Source organism: Ranitomeya imitator, chromosome 4 (assembly GCF_032444005.1).
Source record: "Ranitomeya imitator isolate aRanImi1 chromosome 4, aRanImi1.pri, whole genome shotgun sequence".
Classification (NCBI taxonomy): Eukaryota; Metazoa; Chordata; class Amphibia; order Anura; family Dendrobatidae; genus Ranitomeya; species Ranitomeya imitator.
Window position 1 is genome coordinate 454,001,410 of NC_091285.1, and position 25,921 is coordinate 454,027,330.

At 44.2% G+C, this 25,921-nt stretch overlaps 22 non-coding genes across 22 annotated transcripts; all 22 read left to right on the top strand.

Moving 5' to 3' along the window:
• Nucleotides 1–710: 710 nt before the first annotated feature.
• TRNAD-GUC (transfer RNA aspartic acid (anticodon GUC)) lies at nt 711–782 on the top strand. The gene has a single exon. It is a non-coding gene; the product is annotated as a tRNA-Asp (tRNA).
• A 213-nt stretch (nt 783–995) lies between these two features.
• On the top strand, nt 996–1,069 carry TRNAI-AAU (transfer RNA isoleucine (anticodon AAU)). The gene has a single exon. It is a non-coding gene; the product is annotated as a tRNA-Ile (tRNA).
• A 736-nt stretch (nt 1,070–1,805) lies between these two features.
• TRNAD-GUC (transfer RNA aspartic acid (anticodon GUC)) lies at nt 1,806–1,877 on the top strand. Its single transcript has one exon. It is a non-coding gene; the product is annotated as a tRNA-Asp (tRNA).
• A 213-nt stretch (nt 1,878–2,090) lies between these two features.
• Nucleotides 2,091–2,164, top strand: TRNAI-AAU (transfer RNA isoleucine (anticodon AAU)). The gene has a single exon. It is a non-coding gene; the product is annotated as a tRNA-Ile (tRNA).
• Nucleotides 2,165–2,900: 736 nt separating this feature from the next.
• Nucleotides 2,901–2,972, top strand: TRNAD-GUC (transfer RNA aspartic acid (anticodon GUC)). Its single transcript has one exon. It is a non-coding gene; the product is annotated as a tRNA-Asp (tRNA).
• Nucleotides 2,973–3,185: 213 nt separating this feature from the next.
• TRNAI-AAU (transfer RNA isoleucine (anticodon AAU)) lies at nt 3,186–3,259 on the top strand. The gene has a single exon. It is a non-coding gene; the product is annotated as a tRNA-Ile (tRNA).
• Nucleotides 3,260–4,279: 1,020 nt separating this feature from the next.
• Nucleotides 4,280–4,353, top strand: TRNAI-AAU (transfer RNA isoleucine (anticodon AAU)). Its single transcript has one exon. It is a non-coding gene; the product is annotated as a tRNA-Ile (tRNA).
• A 736-nt stretch (nt 4,354–5,089) lies between these two features.
• Nucleotides 5,090–5,161, top strand: TRNAD-GUC (transfer RNA aspartic acid (anticodon GUC)). The gene has a single exon. It is a non-coding gene; the product is annotated as a tRNA-Asp (tRNA).
• Nucleotides 5,162–5,374: 213 nt separating this feature from the next.
• Nucleotides 5,375–5,448, top strand: TRNAI-AAU (transfer RNA isoleucine (anticodon AAU)). The gene has a single exon. It is a non-coding gene; the product is annotated as a tRNA-Ile (tRNA).
• Nucleotides 5,449–6,184: 736 nt separating this feature from the next.
• Nucleotides 6,185–6,256, top strand: TRNAD-GUC (transfer RNA aspartic acid (anticodon GUC)). Its single transcript has one exon. It is a non-coding gene; the product is annotated as a tRNA-Asp (tRNA).
• Nucleotides 6,257–6,469: 213 nt separating this feature from the next.
• Nucleotides 6,470–6,543, top strand: TRNAI-AAU (transfer RNA isoleucine (anticodon AAU)). The gene has a single exon. It is a non-coding gene; the product is annotated as a tRNA-Ile (tRNA).
• Nucleotides 6,544–7,279: 736 nt separating this feature from the next.
• Nucleotides 7,280–7,351, top strand: TRNAD-GUC (transfer RNA aspartic acid (anticodon GUC)). The gene has a single exon. It is a non-coding gene; the product is annotated as a tRNA-Asp (tRNA).
• Nucleotides 7,352–7,564: 213 nt separating this feature from the next.
• On the top strand, nt 7,565–7,638 carry TRNAI-AAU (transfer RNA isoleucine (anticodon AAU)). The gene has a single exon. It is a non-coding gene; the product is annotated as a tRNA-Ile (tRNA).
• A 736-nt stretch (nt 7,639–8,374) lies between these two features.
• Nucleotides 8,375–8,446, top strand: TRNAD-GUC (transfer RNA aspartic acid (anticodon GUC)). Its single transcript has one exon. It is a non-coding gene; the product is annotated as a tRNA-Asp (tRNA).
• A 213-nt stretch (nt 8,447–8,659) lies between these two features.
• TRNAI-AAU (transfer RNA isoleucine (anticodon AAU)) lies at nt 8,660–8,733 on the top strand. Its single transcript has one exon. It is a non-coding gene; the product is annotated as a tRNA-Ile (tRNA).
• A 736-nt stretch (nt 8,734–9,469) lies between these two features.
• TRNAD-GUC (transfer RNA aspartic acid (anticodon GUC)) lies at nt 9,470–9,541 on the top strand. The gene has a single exon. It is a non-coding gene; the product is annotated as a tRNA-Asp (tRNA).
• A 213-nt stretch (nt 9,542–9,754) lies between these two features.
• TRNAI-AAU (transfer RNA isoleucine (anticodon AAU)) lies at nt 9,755–9,828 on the top strand. Its single transcript has one exon. It is a non-coding gene; the product is annotated as a tRNA-Ile (tRNA).
• A 736-nt stretch (nt 9,829–10,564) lies between these two features.
• Nucleotides 10,565–10,636, top strand: TRNAD-GUC (transfer RNA aspartic acid (anticodon GUC)). The gene has a single exon. It is a non-coding gene; the product is annotated as a tRNA-Asp (tRNA).
• Nucleotides 10,637–10,849: 213 nt separating this feature from the next.
• Nucleotides 10,850–10,923, top strand: TRNAI-AAU (transfer RNA isoleucine (anticodon AAU)). The gene has a single exon. It is a non-coding gene; the product is annotated as a tRNA-Ile (tRNA).
• Nucleotides 10,924–11,659: 736 nt separating this feature from the next.
• Nucleotides 11,660–11,731, top strand: TRNAD-GUC (transfer RNA aspartic acid (anticodon GUC)). The gene has a single exon. It is a non-coding gene; the product is annotated as a tRNA-Asp (tRNA).
• A 213-nt stretch (nt 11,732–11,944) lies between these two features.
• TRNAI-AAU (transfer RNA isoleucine (anticodon AAU)) lies at nt 11,945–12,018 on the top strand. The gene has a single exon. It is a non-coding gene; the product is annotated as a tRNA-Ile (tRNA).
• Nucleotides 12,019–12,754: 736 nt separating this feature from the next.
• Nucleotides 12,755–12,826, top strand: TRNAD-GUC (transfer RNA aspartic acid (anticodon GUC)). Its single transcript has one exon. It is a non-coding gene; the product is annotated as a tRNA-Asp (tRNA).
• The last annotated feature ends 13,095 nt before the right edge of the window (nt 12,827–25,921 follow it).

Genomic DNA, 25,921 nt, shown 5'->3' on the forward strand with positions numbered 1-25,921 from the left:
ACTCGTTTCATCCCAGGTAGGTCGATGCTGAAGCTTGTTTCTTTTTACTCCGTGTTTTGTTCATAGTGCTTTCTGTGTAGAATTGCATGCCTAACTGATTTGCAGAAGTAGTTGTCCCTATGGTGTGGTGGTGTTATTTGAAGCCTGTAGCAAGCAGATAGTATAGTTGCAGCGTATTTTGCTGTTGACCTTTGCGCCATTGCAATGGATCTCTGTGTTAAGCTTGGTGCTGTGTTTATGTGCTGATGGTGTCTCTGGTGCTGTATTCATGTACTGATGATGGGTCTTGTGTTGAACTCATATGCTGATGTAGTCATATGCTGATGGAAGTGCTGTTTCCGCAGCCAGGCACTGACGGCGGTTCTGGTGATGTATCAATGTAGCTGTGGCAATCTTTAACTTACTAGACTTGATATTAGGTCATGCTAGGGTCAGTATGCCGTCCTGAAAATACAGCTGTCTGAATGAGGCCATTATTGGTCTGCCGAGCAAAAGTTTGACAAAAGCTCCCAGACACTATAGACAGCTTTGCCATCATTAGGGCGGCTGCTCTCTCTCCCAAAAATTGCAGTTTTCTTCACAGTCTCGCCTCCCTTGTCTGAAAGTGCCAAAACGAAAAAGGAGCCTGGCCAACAGGGGTTCATCTGATCATTCACATACCGCGTGTGCACTTTCTCGGAGTGCGATGCCAGAGGTGACGGCACAGCCAATCCTCGTTAGTATAGTGGTAAGTATCCCCGCCTGTCACGCGGGAGACCGGGGTTCGATTCCCCGACGGGGAGGCCTCTCTTATATTCTTGAATTTGCTCCGAGAAGCTGATCCTGCTGGCAATAAATTCATATTCAGGGGCTTTTGATATTTTATTGTTTGATTGTCACTTTACTGCCACCAGAAGTCTCTACATTGTGTGATAAATCCATCCCCCCCAAAACGGAATTATTTGCGCTCATACCTATTTCCAGTTCTTTGCGTAGGGGATAAACGCCCCACCCATGGCCGGTTAGCTCAGTTGGTTAGAGCGTGGTGCTAATAACGCCAAGGTCGCGGGTTCGATCCCCGTACGGGCCAAGCACAGCTTTTTAGAGGTCCCGTGCACTCGTTTCATCCCAGGTAGGTCGATGCTGAAGCTTGTTTCTTTTTACTCCGTGTTTTGTTCATAGTGCTTTCTGTGTAGAATTGCATGCCTAACTGATTTGCAGAAGTAGTTGTCCCTATGGTGTGGTGGTGTTATTTGAAGCCTGTAGCAAGCAGATAGTATAGTTGCAGCGTATTTTGCTGTTGACCTTTGCGCCATTGCAATGGATCTCTGTGTTAAGCTTGGTGCTGTGTTTATGTGCTGATGGTGTCTCTGGTGCTGTATTCATGTACTGATGATGGGTCTTGTGTTGAACTCATATGCTGATGTAGTCATATGCTGATGGAAGTGCTGTTTCCGCAGCCAGGCACTGACGGCGGTTCTGGTGATGTATCAATGTAGCTGTGGCAATCTTTAACTTACTAGACTTGATATTAGGTCATGCTAGGGTCAGTATGCCGTCCTGAAAATACAGCTGTCTGAATGAGGCCATTATTGGTCTGCCGAGCAAAAGTTTGACAAAAGCTCCCAGACACTATAGACAGCTTTGCCATCATTAGGGCGGCTGCTCTCTCTCCCAAAAATTGCAGTTTTCTTCACAGTCTCGCCTCCCTTGTCTGAAAGTGCCAAAACGAAAAAGGAGCCTGGCCAACAGGGGTTCATCTGATCATTCACATACCGCGTGTGCACTTTCTCGGAGTGCGATGCCAGAGGTGACGGCACAGCCAATCCTCGTTAGTATAGTGGTAAGTATCCCCGCCTGTCACGCGGGAGACCGGGGTTCGATTCCCCGACGGGGAGGCCTCTCTTATATTCTTGAATTTGCTCCGAGAAGCTGATCCTGCTGGCAATAAATTCATATTCAGGGGCTTTTGATATTTTATTGTTTGATTGTCACTTTACTGCCACCAGAAGTCTCTACATTGTGTGATAAATCCATCCCCCCCAAAACGGAATTATTTGCGCTCATACCTATTTCCAGTTCTTTGCGTAGGGGATAAACGCCCCACCCATGGCCGGTTAGCTCAGTTGGTTAGAGCGTGGTGCTAATAACGCCAAGGTCGCGGGTTCGATCCCCGTACGGGCCAAGCACAGCTTTTTAGAGGTCCCGTGCACTCGTTTCATCCCAGGTAGGTCGATGCTGAAGCTTGTTTCTTTTTACTCCGTGTTTTGTTCATAGTGCTTTCTGTGTAGAATTGCATGCCTAACTGATTTGCAGAAGTAGTTGTCCCTATGGTGTGGTGGTGTTATTTGAAGCCTGTAGCAAGCAGATAGTATAGTTGCAGCGTATTTTGCTGTTGACCTTTGCGCCATTGCAATGGATCTCTGTGTTAAGCTTGGTGCTGTGTTTATGTGCTGATGGTGTCTCTGGTGCTGTATTCATGTACTGATGATGGGTCTTGTGTTGAACTCATATGCTGATGTAGTCATATGCTGATGGAAGTGCTGTTTCCGCAGCCAGGCACTGACGGCGGTTCTGGTGATGTATCAATGTAGCTGTGGCAATCTTTAACTTACTAGACTTGATATTAGGTCATGCTAGGGTCAGTATGCCGTCCTGAAAATACAGCTGTCTGAATGAGGCCATTATTGGTCTGCCGAGCAAAAGTTTGACAAAAGCTCCCAGACACTATAGACAGCTTTGCCATCATTAGGGCGGCTGCTCTCTCTCCCAAAAATTGCAGTTTTCTTCACAGTCTCGCCTCCCTTGTCTGAAAGTGCCAAAACGAAAAAGGAGCCTGGCCAACAGGGGTTCATCTGATCATTCACATACCGCGTGTGCACTTTCTCGGAGTGCGATGCCAGAGGTGACGGCACAGCCAATCCTCGTTAGTATAGTGGTAAGTATCCCCGCCTGTCACGCGGGAGACCGGGGTTCGATTCCCCGACGGGGAGGCCTCTCTTATATTCTTGAATTTGCTCCGAGAAGCTGATCCTGCTGGCAATAAATTCATATTCAGGGGCTATTGATATTTTATTGTTTGATTGTCACTTTACTGCCACCAGAAGTCTCTACATTGTGTGATAAATCCATCCCCCCCAAAACGGAATTATTTGCGCTCATACCTATTTCCAGTTCTTTGCGTAGGGGATAAACGCCCCACCCATGGCCGGTTAGCTCAGTTGGTTAGAGCGTGGTGCTAATAACGCCAAGGTCGCGGGTTCGATCCCCGTACGGGCCAAGCACAGCTTTTTAGAGGTCCCGTGCACTCGTTTCATCCCAGGTAGGTCGATGCTGAAGCTTGTTTCTTTTTACTCCGTGTTTTGTTCATAGTGCTTTCTGTGTAGAATTGCATGCCTAACTGATTTGCAGAAGTAGTTGTCCCTATGGTGTGGTGGTGTTATTTGAAGCCTGTAGCAAGCAGATAGTATAGTTGCAGCGTATTTTGCTGTTGACCTTTGCGCCATTGCAATGGATCTCTGTGTTAAGCTTGGTGCTGTGTTTATGTGCTGATGGTGTCTCTGGTGCTGTATTCATGTACTGATGATGGGTCTTGTGTTGAACTCATATGCTGATGTAGTCATATGCTGATGGAAGTGCTGTTTCCGCAGCCAGGCACTGACGGCGGTTCTGGTGATGTATCAATGTAGCTGTGGCAATCTTTAACTTACTAGACTTGATATTAGGTCATGCTAGGGTCAGTATGCCGTCCTGAAAATACAGCTGTCTGAATGAGGCCATTATTGGTCTGCCGAGCAAAAGTTTGACAAAAGCTCCCAGACACTATAGACAGCTTTGCCATCATTAGGGCGGCTGCTCTCTCTCCCAAAAATTGCAGTTTTCTTCACAGTCTCGCCTCCCTTGTCTGAAAGTGCCAAAACGAAAAAGGAGCCTGGCCAACAGGGGTTCATCTGATCATTCACATACCGCGTGTGCACTTTCTCGGAGTGCGATGCCAGAGGTGACGGCACAGCCAATCCTCGTTAGTATAGTGGTAAGTATCCCCGCCTGTCACGCGGGAGACCGGGGTTCGATTCCCCGACGGGAGGCCTCTCTTATATTCTTGAATTTGCTCCGAGAAGCTGATCCTGCTGGCAATAAATTCATATTCAGGGGCTTTTGATATTTTATTGTTTGATTGTCACTTTACTGCCACCAGAAGTCTCTACATTGTGTGATAAATCCATCCCCCCCAAAACGGAATTATTTGCGCTCATACCTATTTCCAGTTCTTTGCGTAGGGGATAAACGCCCCACCCATGGCCGGTTAGCTCAGTTGGTTAGAGCGTGGTGCTAATAACGCCAAGGTCGCGGGTTCGATCCCCGTACGGGCCAAGCACAGCTTTTTAGAGGTCCCGTGCACTCGTTTCATCCCAGGTAGGTCGATGCTGAAGCTTGTTTCTTTTTACTCCGTGTTTTGTTCATAGTGCTTTCTGTGTAGAATTGCATGCCTAACTGATTTGCAGAAGTAGTTGTCCCTATGGTGTGGTGGTGTTATTTGAAGCCTGTAGCAAGCAGATAGTATAGTTGCAGCGTATTTTGCTGTTGACCTTTGCGCCATTGCAATGGATCTCTGTGTTAAGCTTGGTGCTGTGTTTATGTGCTGATGGTGTCTCTGGTGCTGTATTCATGTACTGATGATGGGTCTTGTGTTGAACTCATATGCTGATGTAGTCATATGCTGATGGAAGTGCTGTTTCCGCAGCCAGGCACTGACGGCGGTTCTGGTGATGTATCAATGTAGCTGTGGCAATCTTTAACTTACTAGACTTGATATTAGGTCATGCTAGGGTCAGTATGCCGTCCTGAAAATACAGCTGTCTGAATGAGGCCATTATTGGTCTGCCGAGCAAAAGTTTGACAAAAGCTCCCAGACACTATAGACAGCTTTGCCATCATTAGGGCGGCTGCTCTCTCTCCCAAAAATTGCAGTTTTCTTCACAGTCTCGCCTCCCTTGTCTGAAAGTGCCAAAACGAAAAAGGAGCCTGGCCAACAGGGGTTCATCTGATCATTCACATACCGCGTGTGCACTTTCTCGGAGTGCGATGCCAGAGGTGACGGCACAGCCAATCCTCGTTAGTATAGTGGTAAGTATCCCCGCCTGTCACGCGGGAGACCGGGGTTCGATTCCCCGACGGGGAGGCCTCTCTTATATTCTTGAATTTGCTCCGAGAAGCTGATCCTGCTGGCAATAAATTCATATTCAGGGGCTATTGATATTTTATTGTTTGATTGTCACTTTACTGCCACCAGAAGTCTCTACATTGTGTGATAAATCCATCCCCCCCAAAACGGAATTATTTGCGCTCATACCTATTTCCAGTTCTTTGCGTAGGGGATAAACGCCCCACCCATGGCCGGTTAGCTCAGTTGGTTAGAGCGTGGTGCTAATAACGCCAAGGTCGCGGGTTCGATCCCCGTACGGGCCAAGCACAGCTTTTTAGAGGTCCCGTGCACTCGTTTCATCCCAGGTAGGTCGATGCTGAAGCTTGTTTCTTTTTACTCCGTGTTTTGTTCATAGTGCTTTCTGTGTAGAATTGCATGCCTAACTGATTTGCAGAAGTAGTTGTCCCTATGGTGTGGTGGTGTTATTTGAAGCCTGTAGCAAGCAGATAGTATAGTTGCAGCGTATTTTGCTGTTGACCTTTGCGCCATTGCAATGGATCTCTGTGTTAAGCTTGGTGCTGTGTTTATGTGCTGATGGTGTCTCTGGTGCTGTATTCATGTACTGATGATGGGTCTTGTGTTGAACTCATATGCTGATGTAGTCATATGCTGATGGAAGTGCTGTTTCCGCAGCCAGGCACTGACGGCGGTTCTGGTGATGTATCAATGTAGCTGTGGCAATCTTTAACTTACTAGACTTGATATTAGGTCATGCTAGGGTCAGTATGCCGTCCTGAAAATACAGCTGTCTGAATGAGGCCATTATTGGTCTGCCGAGCAAAAGTTTGACAAAAGCTCCCAGACACTATAGACAGCTTTGCCATCATTAGGGCGGCTGCTCTCTCTCCCAAAAATTGCAGTTTTCTTCACAGTCTCGCCTCCCTTGTCTGAAAGTGCCAAAACGAAAAAGGAGCCTGGCCAACAGGGGTTCATCTGATCATTCACATACCGCGTGTGCACTTTCTCGGAGTGCGATGCCAGAGGTGACGGCACAGCCAATCCTCGTTAGTATAGTGGTAAGTATCCCCGCCTGTCACGCGGGAGACCGGGGTTCGATTCCCCGACGGGGAGGCCTCTCTTATATTCTTGAATTTGCTCCGAGAAGCTGATCCTGCTGGCAATAAATTCATATTCAGGGGCTTTTGATATTTTATTGTTTGATTGTCACTTTACTGCCACCAGAAGTCTCTACATTGTGTGATAAATCCATCCCCCCCAAAACGGAATTATTTGCGCTCATACCTATTTCCAGTTCTTTGCGTAGGGGATAAACGCCCCACCCATGGCCGGTTAGCTCAGTTGGTTAGAGCGTGGTGCTAATAACGCCAAGGTCGCGGGTTCGATCCCCGTACGGGCCAAGCACAGCTTTTTAGAGGTCCCGTGCACTCGTTTCATCCCAGGTAGGTCGATGCTGAAGCTTGTTTCTTTTTACTCCGTGTTTTGTTCATAGTGCTTTCTGTGTAGAATTGCATGCCTAACTGATTTGCAGAAGTAGTTGTCCCTATGGTGTGGTGGTGTTATTTGAAGCCTGTAGCAAGCAGATAGTATAGTTGCAGCGTATTTTGCTGTTGACCTTTGCGCCATTGCAATGGATCTCTGTGTTAAGCTTGGTGCTGTGTTTATGTGCTGATGGTGTCTCTGGTGCTGTATTCATGTACTGATGATGGGTCTTGTGTTGAACTCATATGCTGATGTAGTCATATGCTGATGGAAGTGCTGTTTCCGCAGCCAGGCACTGACGGCGGTTCTGGTGATGTATCAATGTAGCTGTGGCAATCTTTAACTTACTAGACTTGATATTAGGTCATGCTAGGGTCAGTATGCCGTCCTGAAAATACAGCTGTCTGAATGAGGCCATTATTGGTCTGCCGAGCAAAAGTTTGACAAAAGCTCCCAGACACTATAGACAGCTTTGCCATCATTAGGGCGGCTGCTCTCTCTCCCAAAAATTGCAGTTTTCTTCACAGTCTCGCCTCCCTTGTCTGAAAGTGCCAAAACGAAAAAGGAGCCTGGCCAACAGGGGTTCATCTGATCATTCACATACCGCGTGTGCACTTTCTCGGAGTGCGATGCCAGAGGTGACGGCACAGCCAATCCTCGTTAGTATAGTGGTAAGTATCCCCGCCTGTCACGCGGGAGACCGGGGTTCGATTCCCCGACGGGGAGGCCTCTCTTATATTCTTGAATTTGCTCCGAGAAGCTGATCCTGCTGGCAATAAATTCATATTCAGGGGCTTTTGATATTTTATTGTTTGATTGTCACTTTACTGCCACCAGAAGTCTCTACATTGTGTGATAAATCCATCCCCCCCAAAACGGAATTATTTGCGCTCATACCTATTTCCAGTTCTTTGCGTAGGGGATAAACGCCCCACCCATGGCCGGTTAGCTCAGTTGGTTAGAGCGTGGTGCTAATAACGCCAAGGTCGCGGGTTCGATCCCCGTACGGGCCAAGCACAGCTTTTTAGAGGTCCCGTGCACTCGTTTCATCCCAGGTAGGTCGATGCTGAAGCTTGTTTCTTTTTACTCCGTGTTTTGTTCATAGTGCTTTCTGTGTAGAATTGCATGCCTAACTGATTTGCAGAAGTAGTTGTCCCTATGGTGTGGTGGTGTTATTTGAAGCCTGTAGCAAGCAGATAGTATAGTTGCAGCGTATTTTGCTGTTGACCTTTGCGCCATTGCAATGGATCTCTGTGTTAAGCTTGGTGCTGTGTTTATGTGCTGATGGTGTCTCTGGTGCTGTATTCATGTACTGATGATGGGTCTTGTGTTGAACTCATATGCTGATGTAGTCATATGCTGATGGAAGTGCTGTTTCCGCAGCCAGGCACTGACGGCGGTTCTGGTGATGTATCAATGTAGCTGTGGCAATCTTTAACTTACTAGACTTGATATTAGGTCATGCTAGGGTCAGTATGCCGTCCTGAAAATACAGCTGTCTGAATGAGGCCATTATTGGTCTGCCGAGCAAAAGTTTGACAAAAGCTCCCAGACACTATAGACAGCTTTGCCATCATTAGGGCGGCTGCTCTCTCTCCCAAAAATTGCAGTTTTCTTCACAGTCTCGCCTCCCTTGTCTGAAAGTGCCAAAACGAAAAAGGAGCCTGGCCAACAGGGGTTCATCTGATCATTCACATACCGCGTGTGCACTTTCTCGGAGTGCGATGCCAGAGGTGACGGCACAGCCAATCCTCGTTAGTATAGTGGTAAGTATCCCCGCCTGTCACGCGGGAGACCGGGGTTCGATTCCCCGACGGGGAGGCCTCTCTTATATTCTTGAATTTGCTCCGAGAAGCTGATCCTGCTGGCAATAAATTCATATTCAGGGGCTATTGATATTTTATTGTTTGATTGTCACTTTACTGCCACCAGAAGTCTCTACATTGTGTGATAAATCCATCCCCCCCAAAACGGAATTATTTGCGCTCATACCTATTTCCAGTTCTTTGCGTAGGGGATAAACGCCCCACCCATGGCCGGTTAGCTCAGTTGGTTAGAGCGTGGTGCTAATAACGCCAAGGTCGCGGGTTCGATCCCCGTACGGGCCAAGCACAGCTTTTTAGAGGTCCCGTGCACTCGTTTCATCCCAGGTAGGTCGATGCTGAAGCTTGTTTCTTTTTACTCCGTGTTTTGTTCATAGTGCTTTCTGTGTAGAATTGCATGCCTAACTGATTTGCAGAAGTAGTTGTCCCTATGGTGTGGTGGTGTTATTTGAAGCCTGTAGCAAGCAGATAGTATAGTTGCAGCGTATTTTGCTGTTGACCTTTGCGCCATTGCAATGGATCTCTGTGTTAAGCTTGGTGCTGTGTTTATGTGCTGATGGTGTCTCTGGTGCTGTATTCATGTACTGATGATGGGTCTTGTGTTGAACTCATATGCTGATGTAGTCATATGCTGATGGAAGTGCTGTTTCCGCAGCCAGGCACTGACGGCGGTTCTGGTGATGTATCAATGTAGCTGTGGCAATCTTTAACTTACTAGACTTGATATTAGGTCATGCTAGGGTCAGTATGCCGTCCTGAAAATACAGCTGTCTGAATGAGGCCATTATTGGTCTGCCGAGCAAAAGTTTGACAAAAGCTCCCAGACACTATAGACAGCTTTGCCATCATTAGGGCGGCTGCTCTCTCTCCCAAAAATTGCAGTTTTCTTCACAGTCTCGCCTCCCTTGTCTGAAAGTGCCAAAACGAAAAAGGAGCCTGGCCAACAGGGGTTCATCTGATCATTCACATACCGCGTGTGCACTTTCTCGGAGTGCGATGCCAGAGGTGACGGCACAGCCAATCCTCGTTAGTATAGTGGTAAGTATCCCCGCCTGTCACGCGGGAGACCGGGGTTCGATTCCCCGACGGGGAGGCCTCTCTTATATTCTTGAATTTGCTCCGAGAAGCTGATCCTGCTGGCAATAAATTCATATTCAGGGGCTTTTGATATTTTATTGTTTGATTGTCACTTTACTGCCACCAGAAGTCTCTACATTGTGTGATAAATCCATCCCCCCCAAAACGGAATTATTTGCGCTCATACCTATTTCCAGTTCTTTGCGTAGGGGATAAACGCCCCACCCATGGCCGGTTAGCTCAGTTGGTTAGAGCGTGGTGCTAATAACGCCAAGGTCGCGGGTTCGATCCCCGTACGGGCCAAGCACAGCTTTTTAGAGGTCCCGTGCACTCGTTTCATCCCAGGTAGGTCGATGCTGAAGCTTGTTTCTTTTTACTCCGTGTTTTGTTCATAGTGCTTTCTGTGTAGAATTGCATGCCTAACTGATTTGCAGAAGTAGTTGTCCCTATGGTGTGGTGGTGTTATTTGAAGCCTGTAGCAAGCAGATAGTATAGTTGCAGCGTATTTTGCTGTTGACCTTTGCGCCATTGCAATGGATCTCTGTGTTAAGCTTGGTGCTGTGTTTATGTGCTGATGGTGTCTCTGGTGCTGTATTCATGTACTGATGATGGGTCTTGTGTTGAACTCATATGCTGATGTAGTCATATGCTGATGGAAGTGCTGTTTCCGCAGCCAGGCACTGACGGCGGTTCTGGTGATGTATCAATGTAGCTGTGGCAATCTTTAACTTACTAGACTTGATATTAGGTCATGCTAGGGTCAGTATGCCGTCCTGAAAATACAGCTGTCTGAATGAGGCCATTATTGGTCTGCCGAGCAAAAGTTTGACAAAAGCTCCCAGACACTATAGACAGCTTTGCCATCATTAGGGCGGCTGCTCTCTCTCCCAAAAATTGCAGTTTTCTTCACAGTCTCGCCTCCCTTGTCTGAAAGTGCCAAAACGAAAAAGGAGCCTGGCCAACAGGGGTTCATCTGATCATTCACATACCGCGTGTGCACTTTCTCGGAGTGCGATGCCAGAGGTGACGGCACAGCCAATCCTCGTTAGTATAGTGGTAAGTATCCCCGCCTGTCACGCGGGAGACCGGGGTTCGATTCCCCGACGGGGAGGCCTCTCTTATATTCTTGAATTTGCTCCGAGAAGCTGATCCTGCTGGCAATAAATTCATATTCAGGGGCTATTGATATTTTATTGTTTGATTGTCACTTTACTGCCACCAGAAGTCTCTACATTGTGTGATAAATCCATCCCCCCCAAAACGGAATTATTTGCGCTCATACCTATTTCCAGTTCTTTGCGTAGGGGATAAACGCCCCACCCATGGCCGGTTAGCTCAGTTGGTTAGAGCGTGGTGCTAATAACGCCAAGGTCGCGGGTTCGATCCCCGTACGGGCCAAGCACAGCTTTTTAGAGGTCCCGTGCACTCGTTTCATCCCAGGTAGGTCGATGCTGAAGCTTGTTTCTTTTTACTCCGTGTTTTGTTCATAGTGCTTTCTGTGTAGAATTGCATGCCTAACTGATTTGCAGAAGTAGTTGTCCCTATGGTGTGGTGGTGTTATTTGAAGCCTGTAGCAAGCAGATAGTATAGTTGCAGCGTATTTTGCTGTTGACCTTTGCGCCATTGCAATGGATCTCTGTGTTAAGCTTGGTGCTGTGTTTATGTGCTGATGGTGTCTCTGGTGCTGTATTCATGTACTGATGATGGGTCTTGTGTTGAACTCATATGCTGATGTAGTCATATGCTGATGGAAGTGCTGTTTCCGCAGCCAGGCACTGACGGCGGTTCTGGTGATGTATCAATGTAGCTGTGGCAATCTTTAACTTACTAGACTTGATATTAGGTCATGCTAGGGTCAGTATGCCGTCCTGAAAATACAGCTGTCTGAATGAGGCCATTATTGGTCTGCCGAGCAAAAGTTTGACAAAAGCTCCCAGACACTATAGACAGCTTTGCCATCATTAGGGCGGCTGCTCTCTCTCCCAAAAATTGCAGTTTTCTTCACAGTCTCGCCTCCCTTGTCTGAAAGTGCCAAAACGAAAAAGGAGCCTGGCCAACAGGGGTTCATCTGATCATTCACATACCGCGTGTGCACTTTCTCGGAGTGCGATGCCAGAGGTGACGGCACAGCCAATCCTCGTTAGTATAGTGGTAAGTATCCCCGCCTGTCACGCGGGAGACCGGGGTTCGATTCCCCGACGGGGAGGCCTCTCTTATATTCTTGAATTTGCTCCGAGAAGCTGATCCTGCTGGCAATAAATTCATATTCAGGGGCTTTTGATATTTTATTGTTTGATTGTCACTTTACTGCCACCAGAAGTCTCTACATTGTGTGATAAATCCATCCCCCCCAAAACGGAATTATTTGCGCTCATACCTATTTCCAGTTCTTTGCGTAGGGGATAAACGCCCCACCCATGGCCGGTTAGCTCAGTTGGTTAGAGCGTGGTGCTAATAACGCCAAGGTCGCGGGTTCGATCCCCGTACGGGCCAAGCACAGCTTTTTAGAGGTCCCGTGCACTCGTTTCATCCCAGGTAGGTCGATGCTGAAGCTTGTTTCTTTTTACTCCGTGTTTTGTTCATAGTGCTTTCTGTGTAGAATTGCATGCCTAACTGATTTGCAGAAGTAGTTGTCCCTATGGTGTGGTGGTGTTATTTGAAGCCTGTAGCAAGCAGATAGTATAGTTGCAGCGTATTTTGCTGTTGACCTTTGCGCCATTGCAATGGATCTCTGTGTTAAGCTTGGTGCTGTGTTTATGTGCTGATGGTGTCTCTGGTGCTGTATTCATGTACTGATGATGGGTCTTGTGTTGAACTCATATGCTGATGTAGTCATATGCTGATGGAAGTGCTGTTTCCGCAGCCAGGCACTGACGGCGGTTCTGGTGATGTATCAATGTAGCTGTGGCAATCTTTAACTTACTAGACTTGATATTAGGTCATGCTAGGGTCAGTATGCCGTCCTGAAAATACAGCTGTCTGAATGAGGCCATTATTGGTCTGCCGAGCAAAAGTTTGACAAAAGCTCCCAGACACTATAGACAGCTTTGCCATCATTAGGGCGGCTGCTCTCTCTCCCAAAAATTGCAGTTTTCTTCACAGTCTCGCCTCCCTTGTCTGAAAGTGCCAAAACGAAAAAGGAGCCTGGCCAACAGGGGTTCATCTGATCATTCACATACCGCGTGTGCACTTTCTCGGAGTGCGATGCCAGAGGTGACGGCACAGCCAATCCTCGTTAGTATAGTGGTAAGTATCCCCGCCTGTCACGCGGGAGACCGGGGTTCGATTCCCCGACGGGGAGGCCTCTCTTATATTCTTGAATTTGCTCCGAGAAGCTGATCCTGCTGGCAATGAATTCATATTGTGCTGTCTTAATGAGGCAATATATGAAACCTCTATCTATAAACTGACTATTCATATGTTGGTCATTCACAGGTTTTTGGTTTCCTTTTTTGATTGTTATTTCTCTCAGCCATTGATTCTTTTTCACACTTATCTGGTTTGTGTGGTTTGTCTGCAGCTTCCCGTTTGTGTAATTAGCCACGTTTTATTTTTAATCCTGTCTATTTCATCTCTACCTCTAATTGTTTTACCTGTCTCCCTGCAACTCCTCCCTCCTGCTTTCAGCTGGTACTTTTCTTGTGCCATTATAATGCTATAAATATAGAGCAAGTGGTCTCTGACCTTGGTCTCTGCGTGCAGTCTTTTAAAGTGCAGATTTTTTAAGTGCACAGCAGAAATATACCAGAAATGTCCCAGAATGTAACAGAAGGTAAATTTCACAAATATGCTTGTTTTGTATAACTAAATTGTTAACATCGTTCTTGACTTCACAGAATGTCAGCCTGCCTATTTACTATTTGGTCCTATATTTACTTCTAACTCTTCCTATTTACCTTTCACTTTATGTTTTAGGATTTTGTCATTCCAGTGTCTTTGTTTATTTTGCATAGTAATGCCTGCTATGGTCTCTTGCTAATTGCCTAAATATTCAACAAGGCAAACTCGTCCTACAATCCAGCACTTATTTCCGTTATATCAAGATCTGGCTTAAAGAGCACATGTCCTAGTGCACATGTGAAATATATTTTTAAGTGTAATGTTATCAAACTGTTTTGCCAGTTAAACATGGCAAGTGGACAGAGCAGTAGACAGGTAAGCGATGCCAAATATTCAAACAAACATGCTTCTTGTTGAAATGCACTACACTGCTTTTCAGATCTCTCTGCTTCATATATGTTTGAGCTGCCGCATCTCTTCACTGGCCTTTTACCTATTTTACATTTTCTCTCTACATCAGTCTCTCTCCTCCCCTCTTCCTTGTACAACACTGAGTCCTTACTGACTTTTCTCAATTACTTCAAACCATCCACTACCACCACACAGCACAGTAAATGCTCACACATATTAGTGAACCACCTGCTCTCTCTTTTTTAATTCTCCTAGTAGCTGGTGACATCTCTTGCAAACCTGGGACTCCCTCCACTTGTATACATAACTCCCATCCTACTGCATATAGAAACCTTGCTAATCTAATCAACCATTATTACTCTGCTTTCCCCATCTGCCTCTCATTTTCTTTCTTTAAATCTCTCCTTTTTTCACAGCTTTCCAACTCTCCTACACAAGAAGACAGGAATACTTTTGACCTGGTCTTCTCCCAGTTCTACTCACTGCATGACTTTATTAACTTTCCTTTCCCATGTTCTGACCACAACTGTATTTCCTTCTCTGTTAAGAACCCTCTCAACATACAAGACACCTTCACTTACCACACATACAGAAATCTACATGCCATTAATACTCAGCAGCTTATGAATAACATACAATATTTAGCAAATATCTCCTCCCTCTCCTGTCCAAACTCAGCATTGCTGCATTATAATAATACATTGCAGAGCACCCTGGATCAAGCAGCACCTGCTACACACAGAATGACCCAGCAAAGATGACAGTAGCCCTTGCACATGCTGCAAAAATGTTTTCTCCAGGGCTGCTCAAGGAATGCTGAACATCTTTAGAGAAAATCACTTTCAGAAGAAGACTTTATCCACTATCTTTCCCCTCTTCTTTCAAATACGCCATCATAACCCTTTACTTAAAAATACATCATGGATCAGAACTGCATTGATAACTACAGACCAGTCTCTAATCTTACCTTTATCGCCTTGGTCCACTACCATCTCACCCGCTGTCTCTCAGATAATTTTCTTCTCGACCCATTACAATCTGGTTTATGACTTTCACACTCCACTGAAACTGCCCTTACAAAAGTCTCTAATGACATATTAACCACAAAATCCAATGGTCAATACTCCCTGCTGATTCTCCTGGATCTCCGCTGCATTTGACAATGTGAATCACCAGCTTCTCCTCACCATGCGCTACTCTATCAATCTTAAGGACATCGCTCTTATCTCTATAAATGCTCACTCACAATATCTGTTATGGATACATACATGCTAGCCACCTTAGGGAGAGACCCAAGTTGGGCTAAATGTAGCGGGACGAAAGAGACCGAAAAGCCCTCTACTTAAAGGAAATACATAGTGGATGCTTTATGGAATGACGTGAGCTGGAGTAGTAATATTGCAACCACTAGGGTCAGCACCAGCAGGTAGTGTAGTCAGTGAATGGCTAGAGGTCAGTATCGGGGCAACAGTGTAGTTCAGAGGATAAGTAACTATCATCCTCATGAGGAAGCAGCAGTGGTAGGATAAGCAGCAGGTTGAAATAAACTAGACTAAAGGCAGTGAGAGCTCAATAATCTCACAAGGAAGGAAGTGCAGTGCCAGGTTTAAGTAGGATAGTCAATCAGGAGATCACAGAGTTAAACCAATCAGGAACTTGGGGTGGAGACCATTGGGAATAACACAGTTACTAGTATCTGATTTAGCAAGGACCTGTCCAGTGAACTGAATAGCTCAAAGGGAAAAGCTGCTGCCTGGTTCACAAGAACTGCTGGGTTCGATTCATGACAATATATTTTGCTGGCTATTCTTAATCTAATCTACCCTTTACTATCAGAGTTCCACAAGACTCAGTCCTAGCCCCCCTCCTCTTCTCATTATATACTGCCCCCATTGGACAACAAGCAATGAAGATTTAACTTAAAAATCAGGAAATGTGATTAACACAGTGTTTTTAGAAAAACAGCAGAATAGCGATCTAAAACATTTCTTTTAATAATAAATAAAAAAATTACAAAGACACAACAAACATAAACATTTGAGAAACAAAGTCTTTTCAAACAGGGCACCAATGGTCTATCCTGTGCTACCAAAACCAGTACCACTGGTGGTGTAGTAAGCAGACCTATTGAGGTATAACAAGCATATAGCATTGTCAGTACCATTAACACATTGCTAGTTAAGCCCCAAAGATAAATTTCAGATCCATGAGATTAAAACAAGAACAGTCTCACCCAATTCTGGTTGTTCCTTGGACCTCTGGCACTAATTCAATGAATCCCATATGGAGCTAAGGGTACTAAGCCACTATAAAAAGCATCCATATCATCAGTGAAAGTCATTATGCCATTTCAAATAAAGGTGAGGCACTCCATATCTCTTAAACCTTATCTGATCTCTCCCCCACCCAGGGAGGTGTGAGGCTAAAGTATATAGGGTTACACTAACCAAACAGACAAACAAAGATAAACAGTAATGGAATAAGACTTAAATCATAAAAATATACTTACAAAACAATTGGAAGGTATAGGTAGGAGAAACCAAATAGGAGAGAATGTGGATACACATGCAAACCAACTAAATGCAGAAATTTCTCCAAACAGATACTCCAAACATTTAACAACTCCTCCAACACCAAACCAGGCAGAATTAACTATCACTGGCAAGCATATATATATATCAGAGGGAAGTGGCAAACACAGAATAACTGAGGTGATTCAGAATGAAGAGGGTCAAGATATCAACTGAACTGATCAACCCTTGCAGTGACAGAGCAAAGGAAAAATCTGCATTGGTGAAACAGTTCTAATCAGTGCAGAATTTCATGTGACCAGACACTGAGATCTTCTGACCCCTTTCTGTCGCAGCATGCCCGTGACACATCCTCTCTTTGTGGAGAGTCAGGTGGCTGAGACTGCAGCAGCAGAAGATGGAGCAGGAGGATGCTCAGATCTTTCCTGGTTTTTCAGGTGTGCACTCCACTGCAGCTCATGCTTTGTATTCAAATGTTTTGCAAAAAAGAAAGAAAAAAGAAAAGAAAAAAAAATAAGGGGTCTTGCCAATTTTAGCTATCAGTGAAGAGCTGGAAGAAGGTGAGTTTCAGTGCTCCTTTCATTTTGGTGTTGGTGCTTTGTGGCGGTCATTGTTGCTGTGGCTTTGTGCTGGTGGGGCAGTGCGGTCTGGAGTCTTGGGGACTCAGTCTTGCAGCATGGGTGCTGTGGGGAAACAGGCCGTCTGCCTTGCTGGTGCATTGCCGCTGTGGCGGTGGGCACCGCACGGCTTCGCTCCGTTAGGGCGGTAGGACCCACTACAAGGTTTGCCATGACGTGGCAGTGGGCTTCATACAGTCTGATCAGAATGCTCAACTGAAAACCTCATATTCAGTTATATAAATTTTTGCCTAGTGGCTTTAGATCAACGTATGATTTTGGGATGTGCGGTTCATGCTCTTTTTTTTTTCTTTTTTAGTCAAATGTTTTGCCATGCAGTTGTTGCTCATGTTAATAACATTTATGCCTTACTTCAATTTCTGACTGGACAGCATACAAACCACTCATGCCATGTCAGAGAGCTGGCTTTCGCATGCTGAGTTCATGGGCGCAGTGGCCAGTAGCAGCCAATGTACTAAAAAAGAGCCACAAAGGGTGCTTTTGCACCCTGCTCCCTCTTTTGGCCGTGCAGCTGGGGCAGCGTGACTACCATCTCCTCTTAAAAGCCACCCATGTCACTCTTATGTGCTTGACTCCATGTGGGGTCCAAGACCTCATCATCCCCCATTGCATCATTGCACCTCTAAAGTCTGTTCTTAATTTTGCTACCCTACAAATCCCTTTCTGTCCTCACAACTCCTCTGCTTCTTCCCTCTGCAAATCCCGTCACTGTCTCCCAATTCAACAACTTATCCACTTGAAGCTACTAACACTGACCTTCAAAGCTGCCCATAATCTGTCTCCCCATATATCTCTAAACTAATCTCTTTTGTCTTCCTCCTGTGCCACCACCTGATCCATCATCGCCTGAAGCAATTTTTAAAGGAAGCATTGAAGTGGAATAGTAACGCTGATAATGGCATCATCAGCGCTGGCTATGTTCGTGGAATACTCAAAGCAGCGCAACACAGCACACACATCCTGCATGGATACCCACTTGGACAGAGAAAAGGCTAGGGGACATCTGCAGCCAAGTTAATGGCTAGGGGCCAACCGCTATGCGCTTTGGCACCCTGCTCCCTCATTTGCTGTGCAACTTAGGCAGCATGACCACCACCTCTTCTTCCAAAGTGCCCATGTCACTCTGATGGCCTTAACGTCATGTGGGGTCTAGGACATCTTCATCCCCCATTGCATCATTACACCTCATCAGTCTGTCAGTTACTCTAATACCCCACTAATTCACTTGTCTTTGCTACTCCTCCACTTCTCCATTCAGATAATTTCTTCATTGTCTCCCAATTCCACAACATGTTCACATCAAGCTAATAACACAGACTTAGAAAGCCATCCATAATCTGTCTTCTGCATATACACTACAGATCAAAAGTTTGGACACACCTTCTCATTTAAAGATTCTTCTGTATTTTCATGACTATGAAAATTGTAAAATCACACTGAAGGCTTTTGGTCTGTACTGTATCTCTGAACTAATCTCCAGATATCTACCACCCCATATTCTCTGGTCCTCTCTAGACCTCCTTCTCTCTCATACAATCATCTGCAAGACTTCTACCATCCTATAGAATTCTATAGGCCAACACATCTGCTTTACCTTGAAAACCCATGTCTTTAGAACAGCTTACAGCCTACAATGACCCCGCTGCATCTCATCAACACCAGAGATGCTGCAGCCCCTGGACCTACTGTTTACTTCCCCATTATACTGAAAAATGTAAGGCCACAAGGATAGGTTCCTCACCCCCTTTACCTGTCTGTCATTATTTGTTTGTTTATTGTAATTTCTATTTCAGTTTTGTTTGTAACCTCTCATGTACAGCACCATGAAATCAATGGTGCTCTAAAAAAATTAATAATAATTCTCTGCATGATGTCCTACCCAGTCCTTGCTCAAGCTCCTTGCTGGGCTACACAGAGAAGAAAGCTGCAGCAGTTGGCATCTGTGTTTCATCAGTATCAGAGATGTGCCATGGTAGTCCGAAGAATGTTTTAACTACTCTCCCATGAACTCATTCTCCAACAAAACAAGTGGTTGGTCATCATTAAACTTAATCTGTTCCAACTGTTGTCCAGGGCTAAGTGGATGGCCCACTGAACCACAGCCAGCAGAGTCATCAAAAAGCAGCAGTTGCTGTTGCATATCAGTATGCTGTTGCGAGGTGGAAGACAAATGCCTGTGGGCTGCAGTTGTAAAATCTGCACTTTCATCAAGGGACCAGGTGGAAGACAAGGCAAAGGAACTGAAAGCACTATCACCCAACCATTATAAAACCACCTTTACTTATTGTGGCCTAACCCTTCATCCAGAGGTATTTGTGCCTGTGAAATTATGCAGAACAGTGTTTCATTTGGTCACATAGCAGGCACAGATTGACCATGTTCTCTCTCTCCCTGCCGCAGTTACACCACCACAGGTAGCAACATGGCCAAGTTCACTATTTGATGTACTCATTGTTTTCAACCCCAAAAAAGCGCAGGGTATTGCACAGCCTGTATACATAGCGAGATTGGCCAGCAGATGACTACACTGCCTATTTTTAGAGTATCCAAAAATAGTACAAAAATAGGATTAGCTACCTCCTAAGCCACTTGCAACTGCACTGTCATGTCCATCTCATCCTCCACCTCCACTTGGACCTCCACCTCCTGGTTTAGGACTGTTTTTTCTTTTTTTAAATGTTATGTTCTTTTAACTCAGTCCCCTACGAAAAAATAAAATAACACAAACAAAAGTGTTGAATACCTCCTAAACTGCCTCTTCCACCAACACAGATATGTCCACCTTCTCTATTTGAACCTCCACTTCCTGATTCTAGATTATTTTCTTTTTAATTCTATGGAGAAATCACCAACCACACAACTGAAGAACCGATATCAAATCTTTGTAGAGGATGAAGATGGCACACCTAAGAATGAAGCAATACCAGCAAGCAAAAAAGAAAAGGGCACACAGCAACAAGTGACAGCAAAAAGTACAGCCAAGAAGCAACGAAGAGTGGTGGTGGTGGGAGACTCACTACTGAGAGGCACCGAAGCAGCCATCTGCAGACCGGACATAACTGCAAGAGAAGTATGCTGCCTTCCAGGTGCGATGATCAAGGATGTGACCGATAGGATACCAAAGCTCTTCAGCTCCAAGGACGTCCACCCATTTCTTCTGATACATGTTGGCACCAATGACACGGCAAGGAAGGACCTACCGACAATCTGCAAGGACTTTGAAGAGTTGGGGAAGAAAGTAAAGGAACTGGATGCACAGGTAGTTTTTTCTTCTATCCTTCCAGTAGACGGGCATGGCACCAGGAGATGGAACAGGATCCTTGATGCAAACAACTGGCTAAGACGATGGTGCAGACAACAAGGATTTGGATTCCTGGACCACGGTGTGAATTACTGGTATGATGGACTCCTCGCCAGAGACGGACTACACCTCAACAAACCTGGGAAACACACATTCGCCAGAAGACTCGCTACACTCATCAGGAGGGCGTTAAACTAGAAGAAGAGGGGACGGGAAGAAAAACATTAGACTCGAACAAAGACGACCCAGGAAAATATACTCAGAAGGGAGGTAAGAACATTTCTAAAACAATCCACAGTGAGGAGATTGGAACAAAACAAAATCCTCTAAACTGCATGCTCGCAAACGCCAGAAGCCTGACAAACAAGATGGAAGAACTAGAAGCAGAAATATCTACAGGTAACTTTGACATAGTGGGAATAACCGAGACATGGTTAGATGAAAGCTATGACTGGGCAGTTAACTTACAGGGTTACAGTCTGTTTAGAAAGGATCGTAAAAATCGGAGAGGAGGAGGGGTTTGTCTCTATGTAAAGTCTTGTCTAAAGTCCACTTTAAGGGAGGATATTAGCGAAGGGAATGAGGATGTCGAGTCCATATGGGTCGAAATTCATGGAGGGAAAAATGGTAACAAAATTCTCATTGGGGTCTGTTACAAACCCCCAAATATAACAGAAACCATGGAAAGTCTACTTCTAAAGCAGATAGATGAAGCTGCAACCCATAATGAGGTCCTGGTTATGGGGGACTTTAACTACCCGGATATTAACTGGGAAACAGAAACCTGTGAAACCCATAAAGGCAACAGGTTTCTGCTAATAACCAAGAAAAATTATCTTTCACAATTGGTGCAGAATCCAACCAGAGGAGCAGCACTTTTAGACCTAATACTATCTAATAGACCTGACAGAATAACAAATCTGCAGGTGGTTGGGCATTTAGGAAATAGCGACCACAATATTGTGCAGTTTCACCTGTCTTTCACTAGGGGGACTTGTCAGGGAGTCACAAAAACACTGAACTTTAGGAAGGCAAAGTTTGACCAGCTTAGAGATGCCCTTAATCTGGTAGACTGGGACAATATCCTCAGAAATGAGAATACAGATAATAAATGGGAAATGTTTAAGAACATCCTAAATAGGCAGTGTAAGCGGTTTATACCTTGTGGGAATAAAAGGACTAGAAATAGGAAAAACCCAATGTGGCTAAACAAAGAAGTAAGACAGGCAATTAACAGTAAAAAGAAAGCATTTGCACTACTAAAGCAGGATGGCACCATTGAAGCTCTAAAAAACTATAGGGAGAAAAATACTTTATCTAAAAAACTAATTAAAGCTGCCAAAAAGGAAACAGAGAAGCACATTGCTAAGGAGAGTAAAACTAATCCCAAACTGTTCTTCAACTATATCAATAGTAAAAGAATAAAAACTGAAAATGTAGGCCCCTTAAAAAATAGTGAGGAAAGAATAGTTGTAGATGACGAGGAAAAAGCTAACATATTAAACACCTTCTTCTCCACGGTATTCACGGTGGAAAATGAAATGCTAGGTGAAATCCCAAGAAACAATGAAAACCCTATATTAAGGGTCACCAATCTAACCCAAGAAGAGGTGCGAAACCGGCTAAATAAGATTAAAATAGATAAATCTCCGGGTCCGGATGGCATACACCCACGAGTACTAAGAGAACTAAGTAATGTAATAGATAAACCATTATTTCTTATTTTTAGTGACTCTATAGCGACAGGGTCTGTTCCGCAGGACTGGCGCATAGCAAATGTGGTGCCAATATTCAAAAAGGGCTCTAAAAGTGAACCTGGAAATTATAGGCCAGTAAGTCTAACCTCTATTGTTGGTAAAATATTTGAAGGGTTTCTGAGGGATGTTATTCTGGATTATCTCAATGAGAATAACTGTTTAACTCCATATCAGCATGGGTTTATGAGAAATCGCTCCTGTCAAACCAATCTAATCAGTTTTTATGAAGAGGTAAGCTATAGACTGGACCACGGTGAGTCATTGGACGTGGTATATCTCGATTTTTCCAAAGCGTTTGATACCGTGCCGCACAAGAGGTTGGTACACAAAATGAGAATGCTTGGTCTGGGGGAAAATGTGTGTAAATGGGTTAGTAACTGGCTTAGTGATAGAAAGCAGAGGGTGGTTATAAATGGTATAGTCTCTAACTGGGTCGCTGTGACCAGTGGGGTACCGCAGGGGTCAGTATTGGGACCTGTTCTCTTCAACATATTCATTAATGATCTGGTAGAAGGTTTACACAGTAAAATATCGATATTTGCAGATGATACAAAACTATGTAAAGCAGTTAATACAAGAGAAGATAGTATTCTGCTACAGATGGATCTGGATAAGTTGGAAACTTGGACTGAAAGGTGGCAGATGAGGTTTAACAATGATAAATGTAAGGTTATACACATGGGAAGAAGGAATCAATATCACCATTACACACTGAACGGGAAACCACTGGGTAAATCTGACAGGGAGAAGGACTTGGGGATCCTAGTTAATGATAAACTTACCTGGAGCAGCCAGTGCCAGGCAGCAGCTGCCAAGGCAAACAGGATCATGGGGTGCATTAAAAGAGGTCTGGATACACATGATGAGAGCATTATACTGCCTCTGTACAAATCCCTAGTTAGACCGCACATGGAGTACTGTGTCCAGTTTTGGGCACCGGTGCTCAGGAAGGATATAATGGAACTAGAGAGAGTACAAAGGAGGGCAACAAAATTAATAAAGGGGATGGGAGAACTACAATACCCAGATAGATTAGCGAAATTAGGATTATTTAGTCTAGAAAAAAGACGACTGAGGGGCGATCTAATAACCATGTATAAGTATATAAGGGGACAATACAAATATCTCGCTGAGGATCTGTTTATACCAAGGAAGGTGACGGGCACAAGGGGGCATTCTTTGCGTCTGGAGGAGAGAAGGTTTTTCCACCAACATAGAAGAGGATTCTTTACTGTTAGGGCAGTGAGAATCTGGAATTGCTTGCCTGAGGAGGTGGTGATGGCGAACTCAGTCGAGGGGTTCAAGAGAGGCCTGGATGTCTTCCTGGAGCAGAACAATATTGTATCATACAATTATTAGGTTCTGTAGAAGGACGTAGATCTGGGTATTTATTATGATGGAATATAGGCTGAACTGGATGGACAAATGTCTTTTTTCGGCCTTACTAACTATGTTACTATGTTACTATGTTACTATGTTCTTTTAAGTCAGTTCCCTTTAAAAAAATATGAACAGTGTTGGATACCTCCTCCTCTGCTTCTTCCACCCACATCGACGTGTCCACCTCCTCCACCACTTAAATCTCTGCCTCCTGGTTTAACACTATGTTTTTTCATTCTATGTTATTTTAAGTAATTTACTTGCACACATTTGATTGCAGGACAGTTGCTCTTTCCCCATTTTGCTTTCTTTTGCATCCCCCAGTCCTTAATATGGCCATTTTACAGCACCGAAGTTTAGGTTATCATTAATTTCTATCCATGAGTCCGCTCATCCCTATTAAGGACACAATAGGACTTGTAGGTTTATGTGCTACAAATGAACAGTGAAAAGCAAAAGGGTAACAATGTTTTGAACTTTTGACTTTCAGGATCCATTTCTCATCATCCTCTACGTGAGACTACCATTATTTTACGGAAAATAATCTTGGCTATCTCATACATAAATTTGGCTTGCAACTATTTAGCATATGATTAGTTATGCATGTTCTTGTCATGTCACTGCATTATTACTGTTTTGCTCCTGGTGGCGAAAAAATTCTTTTCTTACTGAATACTACAAAGTACAACCAGTTCTCACATTCCTTAATAGCTCAGTGTATTATTAGGTTGATTTTCAAGTGAAAGATCATGGGTTTGAGCAGCTATGAAGATGTATTCCCAAGACAAGAGAAACAGCATCATCCAGCTCATCGATAGCAGTCTCTTGGCCAAGAAAATTGCCAAACTGCTCATTGTGAATGTCATGACAGTTGGAAGAATAAGAAATGAAGTCAATCCATCCATTCAGAAGCTGAAAGGTAGACATTCAGGCAAAATATTAGTCAACAAGTCGGCTCATCCATCAGTTGTAGCGCGACAAACAGCAGTGGAGGTGGCTTGTATGTTTCATAACAGTGAGATCACAGACGTTGATGCAAGCACCATGCGACACACATTTACATGTATGAGATGGTGGCCTGAAAAAAGGTGAAGAAGCCTCAACTTCAATTTTGTCATGAGAAGTGTCGGTTCTAGGTTTGCAAACAAGTGTGAAAAGTGGACATTTAAAGATTTGTAAACGTGTGTTTTGAAGGGATGACACGAAAGTCAATAGACCAGTCTTTGATAGGCGCAAATGGGTCTGAAAGAAATAAGTGAAAAAGAGGCTAACAGATTGATAAATTCCAGAAATGTCAAGTTTGGCCAAGGAAGCCTGATTATATGGTGTTCTTTCACAGCCAAAGGCATTGGATACTTGATCAGGATCAATGATGGTGGTTAACACAAATTTGAGTCTGATCAAGAGCATGCCCAAAAAGAAATCACAGTGTTGAAAGCCAAAGGTGGATTAACAAACTAATGCAAAATTAAATTTAGATTCTTAAGGAGCAAAACAGTAACAATGCAGTTATGTGACAAGAATGTTCATAACTAGTCATATGATAGATAGTTGCAAGACAAATTAAAATATGAGATATCTAAGATGATTGTCTATAAAATTAAAGCAGTCTTAAGTTCAAAGCATAAATGGATAATGAGAAAGTCAAATATTTAAACATTGTTACCCTTTTGCTCTTCGCTGTATAAGGTGGTCGCTGACCAAACATTGAAATTTATCTCTGTCTTAAACTTGATGCTATCTTCATGTACGGATTGTGTTTCTGTGGCCGCATTGATGTACTTATGATGGGTCTTGTGTTGAATTCATGTGCTGATGTAGTCATATACTGATGGAGGTTCTGTTGCTGTAGTCATGCACTGACGGCAGTTCTGGTGATGTATTTGTGTACTGATGGTAGTTCTAGTGATGTATTAACGTAGCTGTTGTAATCTTTAACTTTTAAACTTGATACCAGATCACTATATTATAGGGATAGTGAGCTGATGTAATAATACAGCTGTGTGAATGAGACCATTTATGTCAGCAGAACAAATGTTTGACAAAAGCTTCCAAACACTATAGACATACAGTATGTCCAATCATTAGGCAGGCTCTTATCTGACCCAATTCTCTCATACACAGAAGCTCCAGTGTACAGTGTCACTGGTGAGTCACTGTATTACCAGTACACTGACACCATATACTGTATACTATGTACAGAGTTCCTGTGTATAATGTCACTCGTGTTCACTGCATTACCTATATACTGAAACTATATACAGAGTTCCTGTGTATAATGTCATAAGTGGTAATATTAGTATTGTGGGTTTTATTAATGATCAGTATTGTACTATTTGGTCACTATGTGGTGGTAATATGTGATTTGGGCATGGTGTGGTGGTATTTATCCCCTGTATGTGGTATTATTCGCTCACTATGGGATGGTAATATGTGATCTGGACATGGTGTGATGGTCTTTATCCCCTGTATGTGGTATTATTCTGTTAATATCATTATTATTATACATTTTTTAGAGCACAATTTATTTTATGGCTCCTTACATGTGAAAAGGGGGCACATATGGACAAATACAATTAAACATGAGCAAAAATCAAG